The following is an 8,366-nucleotide window of genomic DNA, read 5'->3' on the forward strand; positions in this document are numbered from 1 at the left end:
CAGGTGCTTATGTGGCAAATGTGAGAAGATGGCTACAGAACAAGAAAATATATGCTGCAGGGAGATAGAACAGGTATTAATTTATTTACATTTGTAATTGTTGCAAAAAATAATACGTGACATAAAACTGTCTGACGCTATTTGTTGTATCGAAGGTTACAAGACGGATGATAGCAATTTTGATGTCTTGTCTTTACAGAAAACATGCACAGTTTTTAATACAATATCTTTAAAAAATATATTTATAAACGTGTGGTTACACACTATACAAACAAGGTTTAAATTATTACACAGACATCCTATGACGACGACAACAACTTTAGACGCATTTGTTGTTGAATTGGCTGACATCGACTTTAATGAGTATTTGCTCAAAAATCATAAAATACACTTACTTCTACTGGAGGTGACGTTGGATCGCGAACAGTATAGGCAACGATCCACACTTGTTAGGATTAAATTTGAAGCAAGACCTGCTTTGAATTGACCCTCGTTCCCAAAACAGTCTGTCAGAAAATGATTTGCGCAAACATAAACGTATTTTGGAAGTTTAAGTGGCGCCTTTCCTTCCTAAATAAAATCTATCCACTGCGTTTTCAGTGTTCAGTGTTCAACCACTTTGTGTAATGTAGTGTAGAGAACAAAACACATTCAATGAAAACCGTAGCATTTTAAATTATGAATAATATCCATGGCCCCCCTCCTGAAACCTCATGCCACCCCTTTGTCACCCCAGGAAAAAATCTCTAGATCCGCCACTGCCCCCAACAAGGGCAAGCAGGATCTTTGGTTACCATGGCTACGATCAGATAAGTTGGTTTATTACTGTTAAGAATGTGGTCAGGGCCCCTGCCATTAGAACCTACAGACATAAAAACAGACTTCCCTGCATGTATTTGTCGATAAACGGATCTATAAATGAGCATGCATCCCAGAACATTTTTGTGAATGATTTACTGTATTGTGTTTTATGTATATTATGTATTTGATACTACGGTATGTATTTTATTATACAACTAACTGTAGTGTCACAAATGTATTAAAATGTTTTAATTTATGTTCAAAAGTATTTTAAACTGTTTGCCACGCTAGGTGGGTGTAGCGCTCATTACCTTTATACACTTTTTAACAAGCGTGCACCTAAAGATGTATGTCTGCAACCTGAAGACGTGTTTCCGTAGTGTAGTGGTTATCACGTTCGCCTCACACGGGAGGGCCAGCCGCACGTACGTGTAGACTTCCTTGACCCATGCTTGTTTGCTTAAAGGTGAAGACCCAACTTTATGTATGTTTTGTAAAATTCCCTTATCTGTCAAACATATTTTATTAGATTGTCCTGGACTTAACACAAGCAGAATGCTCAGGAAGTCTACGTGTGGCCAAAGGTATATTGCATCCGTATTGTTAAGCACTACCATAGAGAATGAATGGGAAAAGTTAAGGGAAGTTAAGCTTAACCATTTTCGGCTCCCGCACGAGGGCCAGCCGCACGTAGGTGTAGACTTCCTTGACCCATGCTTTTTTGCTTAAAGGTGAAGACCCAACTTTATGTATGTTTTGTAAAATTCCCTTATCTGTCAAACATATTTTATTAGATTGTCCTGGACTTAACACAAGCAGAATGTTCAGGAAGTCTACGTGTGGCCAAAAGGTATATTGCATCCGTATTGTTAAGCACTACCATAGATAATGAATGGGAAAAGTTAAGGGAAGTTAAGCTTAACCATTTTCGGCTCCCGCACCAGTTGACCTGGGTTCGATTCTCGGCCAACGCATTTCATTTTGCTCAAGCTGTCGTTAAAACAGTTTTCTGGGGACCCTGGCCAGCTCCTCCTCTAACTCGTTTGCTGCAGCAAAACTTTTGTACCGGTCTTTTGGCAGCAGTGTGGACTGGATCTCCCCGTCGGGGAATCGAACCCCGGTCTTCCGCGTGACAGGCGGAGATAATTTCCACTATACTAACAAGGAGTTGCAGAGACAGGTAGTTGTCCCCGATCAGCGCGACTTCCAGGAACAGTGACATGCGTCAAATGTGAAGTGTCTGTATAAAACGTGTTACATTTATAAACTAGAAACCTTGTTTTTTAATATGGAGCCTGGTAGGTCAGGTCAATAAGTTCATGCAATTTTTTTAAGTGCCAGGTCCAAACAAAAAGAGTTTCAGTTTATCTGCACCTGCCAGCTGCTAATGTATTTCGAGAATTCTTGCTGACCGCACAACAGGGCTTCCAGCCTACATCCAACGGTCTTGCGTTGGTGGTATAGTGCTGAGCAAAACTTTTGTTAAGGTCTCTTGGCAGCAGTAAAGGACTGGATCTCCCCGTCAGGGAATCGAACCTTGGTCTTCCGCGTGACAGGCAGAAATACTTTCCTAACGAGGAGTTGCAGACACACGTAGTTGTCCCCGATCAGTCTGACTTAGGATATTTACATTACACTGTTATGCTGATTGGATTAGGATGGGTAACACTCTCAGTCTAGGGCAAGTTCCTAAACTTGTATGCCTCATTTACATGCTTTTGTTTCAGAGTGTCTCCACCATTATGTAACGCCTCCCCCTGAAAGGGTATATGAACTATATGTATACTGCCTTAGTTAGACTTGACTTTTGATTTTGGACGAAGCAGACTACAGCAAATAAACAATCCTGCTTATAAGATACAATCCCAAGTCTCCTGGTCTTCGCTTCTGAGTTGTTCTACACTTAAGAAGAACAAGGTTTACAACAATTCATTGGGCTATCATGCAATCAAACTAATCAAGAGTTGTAGACTTTGATGGGTTGTTGTTGTGTATTTTCATTTAGCTGTTCTCATGATTGCTGTATTTATAGACAACTGTGCCTAGGATCTTTAAGTTTAATCACACCACATGTAGCCATTTACACGTATTCCTACTTGGCATATGTAACTCTTTAGGTATTTACAGCACCGCTGGTCACTGTATGATAAAAATGTGAAAACATCATAAGTAGAAGTTTATTTTAGCTCAAGTTTGCTCTGTGTGAATGTATTGTTCTGTTTCAGTGGTGTTCTGTGACTCAACCTTGAAGGGAAAAGATATTGCCTTTGTGGTCAAACCCTGTTCCCCAACGGCATCTGCTGAAGAAAGGGAGTGGACACACTTGTTGATGGCCCCAGAGTACAAGCATAAAAAAAAAGATTTGGCAGGAAAACTGAGAGTGCGCTATAGACATTGGAGATATTGCCTTTGTGGTCAAACCATGTTCCTCAACGGCATCTGCTGAAGAAAGGGAGTGGACACACTCGTCGATGGCCCCAGAGTACAAGCATTAAAAAAAAGAGTTGGCAGGAAAACTGAGAGTGCGCTATAGACATTGGAGATGCACCAGTCCTTGACACAAGAGAACAAGAAAGAAAACAAAGAGTGGCAGGAGGGGATGAATCAAGTCCAGTGAAGCAGGCTTTGATCACAGCTGCAAAAATATGGAGCGCTTCACGGATTTGCGTGTAATCCTTGCGCTCTGTGCCCAGCAATGCTCTCTGGATGCCGGCCAATCAGCAGCTCGGATTGTCGAGCGTTTGTCGAGCGTTTTCGGTTTTGGGCCAATCAGCAGCTCGTATTGTCGAGCGTTTTTTGAGCGTTTTCGGTTTTGAGCCAATCAGCAGCTCGTATTGTCGAGCGTTTGTCGAGCGTTTTGGGCCAATCAACGGTTAGTATACTCAAGCGTTTGTCGAGCGTTTTGGGCCAATCAACGGGTAGTTTAATCAAGCGTTTGTCATAGCAACCACCATAGCAACTGACAACGAGTCAATTACCCCAGTGAGTCAGTGAGTAAAACAAAAATAAATAGAATATTACGAATGTACTGACATAACATTGTCTTCCCAGAGTACTTTTACAATGTACTGACATGGAATTTGTCGAATGCATTATGCTGTCAATCGCTGGTTTTGATATTTAAAAGATACGTTAACGTTAGTTAATTAACGTGAACGTCAGGCGTCCTGTTTACACATTTAAACCATATTTACACTTTGAATTTCGACTCCAAACTGTAGTAACTACATCTAAGGAAGATCACCAGTTAGTCTGATCAAAGATTAAATACATTTTGAGAGATCGCTAGCATGTAATGTAATGTAATGTAATCCATTGCATTGGAAATTAACAGGACAACATGTGACGATCTCTGAAAACAAAATTAAATTATGAAAAGACCATACAGTTAGTATCTTTAGACCCTTAAGATTATAATATCACCACGTGAAAACAAAATATAAAGTTTAAGTGTATGTTTTATGCATTAACAATAAGCCTGTTTGTTTAATGGCTGCCAGTGCATAGGGGGCTGACCCTGGGGTCATTATTTACCTGTTGTGTCAAGTTATGTTAATTTGTTAACATTAATATTTCAATAGTGAATGTGTAGTACTAGTATATCATTAATCTTATGTATGATATTCCTGTTAATATGGCAATTAACATGTAGTTTAACCTGTAATGCTCGCTTAACGCTGTGCTGTGTCATTGTAGAGATGGTTTTTGCAAATTTTAAAGTGACGGCCTCGCAGCAGCTTGTCCTGCGGGCCTCTGATGAGGCGGCGGCCTTCATCGCCGGCAAGGGGCCACGCGGGACCGCCGCTGCTGCGAGGGCCAAGAAGCCAGAGGAGGTGGAGAAGGAGGCCCAAGCCCACGTCATCTCAAAGGGCGGTGACCCTGGTAACCCCATGCTGGTGCTGAGCTGCCACAGCATCCAGTTTGGCAAGTACCAGGGTCAAACTTTCCGTTGGCTCCTGGAGAACGACGTGGGCTACACCACGCAGTTGGTTGCCAGCCACCAGCGGGAGCGGGAGAAAAGTGCCTCCGACAGCCCCCTTATGGCCAACAAGGACGCACTCGCCCGGTACTCGTGCGCCCACCCTGCTTTTGCTGAGCAGCTGCGTTACCACCGGGTGCACGAGGAGGCCCGGGCTCGCGCCACTCAGCCCGGGTGTGAGGGCGAGGCGCTTGTTGGCTTTGTGGACTACAAGGAGGCCACCCTGAAGGACCTGTACGACTCCACGGAGAAGAAGCACCAGACATAAGTCCTGTTGTGGTGAAGGGCAGTGTACTGTTGACAGGGTGCTGTGACTTGTTTATATGCGTATTAATCTTTGATCATTGTTTTGCATATTTGTCAAGTGGCTACGGCGGAAGACACCGCAGCCTGGGACCTCGATGGACGCCGCCAGGAAGTACATCCTGGGCCGAGACAAGGAGCGGTCGGCAGAGGTGGCTGCTACCCCCCCACCTCCCACCAGCAGCAGCAGCAGCTACCCCACCACCAGCAGTGGCCCCAGCAAGGCCGCTGCTTCCACCGCGCTGCCGCCACGCAAGCCGATCGCTCCCATGTTCTCGGCCCTACTGGGAAGGCGTCCAATGGCCCCAGGTGAGCTGCAGGCCAAGGTCAGAAAGCTGATGACCACACCAGCACGGCCTGCAGTTCCAGGTAGATCTCTTTCTTTCTCTTTAACACAACAGTGGTTCAGTGTACAGGATTAACTAACCATTGCCCTCCCACCCCACAGCGGTGTCTACATCCGTCAGAGACCAGCGCCCCTCGGTCCCCCCCCCCCCTCACTGGCATGCTGTACGTCATCTAATCACTTGCATTCTGCACGTCATCTAATCACTGGCATGCTGCACGTCATCAACGATCTGGTCCAGATGGCCACTGACTTAGAAACGGGTAACTGGCACCACACTGGACACGTCACACTGTAACATTTGCCCTCAATATATATTCTTCTGGCGGTATTTTTGTATTAACTGTAATGGTTTCATTTACTGGTCTCTACAGCTGATGCTTGAAGACCAAAGGTAGGTTTGGCAGGTAATGTAGCCATCTTTGTCGGTGGTAGATGTGTAGAACGTAGTGGCAATGTAGATTTGCTTAACCACCTTCACATGTCTACTTCCCTTGGCCCTGCTGGATCTCTTGACATTCACCTTGTAGCACTAAACCATCTGCCCTATCACTGGCATGCTGTACGTCATCTAATTACTTGCATTCTGCACGTCATCTAATCACTGGCATGCTGCACGTCATTAACACTCAGACTCCCTTAGTCTTGCCTGCCTGTGTGTTGCCCCATGACTATCATTGTGCTGATGCCATTTTGTTGTGTGTGAATGTGTCTGAAGCTCACGTACAGGTCCTTCAGACTCTCCCGCTGGTGGTGAGGCCTCCATCTCCACCTCCTCCGGCATTGTCCTCCATCCCTCCCCCACCGCCACCACCTCGAGTTGCGGCTGCTCCACCTACGCTCGCGGTTCCGGCTCGGGCTCAGGCGTTGACCAGAGAGGAGCCCCGTCGCGTCTCCGTGGAGGAGATGCAATCTGGGGAGGCCACCCTGGCACCAGCGCCGGCGAAGAGGAAGAGGAAGGAGAGGAAAGTGGAGCAGGCAGCAACGCCCACTCCTGCTTCGGCTGAGGCCTTCTTCGCGTGTCGGCTGTTCCTCTGGACGCCCCTGCGTCTGTGGGGCGTCCGGCCAACATGCTGTAATAGGGCCCTCACCAAGTGTGGGCTCTACAGGACCATCCGGAGGGTCCTGGACATCGACGGCTGGTACTTGATGGCCACCGAGTACCTGGAGTGCCGTCGGTGTGAGAGGAAGGTAGCTGCCTGGTCGCAGGAGGTCGTGGGTCAGCTGGGAGAGGGGCATCGCGCCCTCTTCCCGGCAATCCTCACCTACAAGTAAGTAGCTGTCTGAACACTGTCACAGTATGTCTGTTTGTGGCGCCCTCTTCCCGGCAATCCTCACCTACAAGTAAGTTCCTGTCTGAACACTGTCACAGTGTGTCTGTGTGTGGCTCTTCTGTAACACATGATGTGCTCCTCTCTGTAGGCTTGCCTGCGACCGGCGGGTAATCATTCAGCTGCGTGAGCGTACTCGGGGGAACAGCGCCACGCAGCTGTACAAAAAACTCTGTGAGGCACACACAGAGGCCTGGATGCGGCGGTCCATACACTACCTCAGTGTCATGGAGCCCTTCACGTCGCGAGGTGTCGTGCGCATGTGCACCCCACCACCAAAACCGCCACCCGTGCCCCAGTACGCGTGGCTGTTAATGGTGTACTGCCACGACATCCTCTCCCGCCTGGAGGACGTGAAGGCCCGGGTCACCTCCGTCTTTGGAACGGTTTTGAAGATGGATTCGACCAAGAAGGTAAATGTGGTGCTATGTATTTATAAATATATATGTATATAAATGTGGTGCGGAGTATCACGCTCTGGCTATGTGCGTGCAGCCTTACTGAGATGATTTATTCTTTCAAACAGGTGACCCGGAAGCTCGCCGGTGCTGCCGCCCAGACCGCAGCGTGGGCAACGAACGTCGGCAACGAGCACGGACAGGTGCTCATGTCCGTGCTCACGGACGCCGAGGGTGCCGGCCTGTTGCCCATGGCTGCGGGGTTAATGCGGCGGTATCGGGACGCTGGGGTGGAGCCGCCTCAGCTCCTCTACGTCGACCGGGACTGTTGTTCGTCCCACGGGGGATCCAAGACAGCTGACATGTTCGGGAAGTGGGACAAGCTGGTGGTCCGGCTGGACATCTGGCACCTGATGCGGCGGTTCGCGTCAGGTGCGTTGTGGCAAAAACAATAATTAAACAAACAGCATCACAGTAAGAGACATCATGGTTCCATAACTTGATATAACATGCATTTTTCCATAACAGGTGTCACCACCGAGAGCCACCAGCTGTATAAACCCTTCCTGCAGCAGCTGTCTTCGTGCATCTTCCTGTGGGACCCAGAGGACGCAGCCCGGTTGCTCAAGGCGAAGAAGAGGATGCTTGAGGCGCAGGGGATGACCTTCTCGTCCGACGCCGGAGTGTGGAGGCACGTCAGCCGCAAGAATATGGCTCTCCATTGCCGTCGCCGCACGCGTGGAGCGGCGGAGACGGAGCGGCTGATCGGTGACCTCCTGGAAACCTTCGGCGGTGCCAACGGACGAGACACCATGGGGATTTCCCTGCTGGACCAAGACCGCATCCAGAAGAACTGGACGGAGCAGCGGCGCCACCTCCATTGCATCCAGGACCCGCCGGGCGTGGAGCTGTACACTGAGACCGGCAGGATGACCAAGGGGGGGATCAGCCTGCCGGTGTACCGTTGTGCACGAGGCTCCACGTCCCTGGAGTCGTTCCACCTGCATCTCAACCGCTTCATTCCAGGTATGTTTCACATTCTTCACTGTCATGTCAATCTTTCACTGTCATCGACTCGCTGTCATTCACATTGTGTGCACTGAATAAACTGCTAAACAGATCTGTGTTCCTCCTCAGGAGAAAGTGCCAATCCCTGGCACTTCCAGTCATTTCTCCTGGAGGGGTTGACGCGGTGGAACGCCGACAGG

At 48.1% G+C, this 8,366-nt stretch overlaps 1 non-coding gene across 1 annotated transcript; it reads right to left on the bottom strand.

Annotated features, from left to right (window-relative positions):
• Nucleotides 1-1,896: 1,896 nt before the first annotated feature.
• On the bottom strand, nucleotides 1,897-1,968 carry trnad-guc (transfer RNA aspartic acid (anticodon GUC)). Its single transcript has one exon. It is a non-coding gene; the product is annotated as a tRNA-Asp (tRNA).
• Between the last annotated feature and the right edge of the window lie 6,398 nt (nucleotides 1,969-8,366).

The sequence above is a fragment of the Siphateles boraxobius genome, unplaced genomic scaffold (assembly GCF_051911475.1).
Source record: "Siphateles boraxobius isolate OS27281-9 unplaced genomic scaffold, OSU_SipBor_1 63, whole genome shotgun sequence".
NCBI classification, from domain to species: Eukaryota; Metazoa; Chordata; class Actinopteri; order Cypriniformes; family Leuciscidae; genus Siphateles; species Siphateles boraxobius.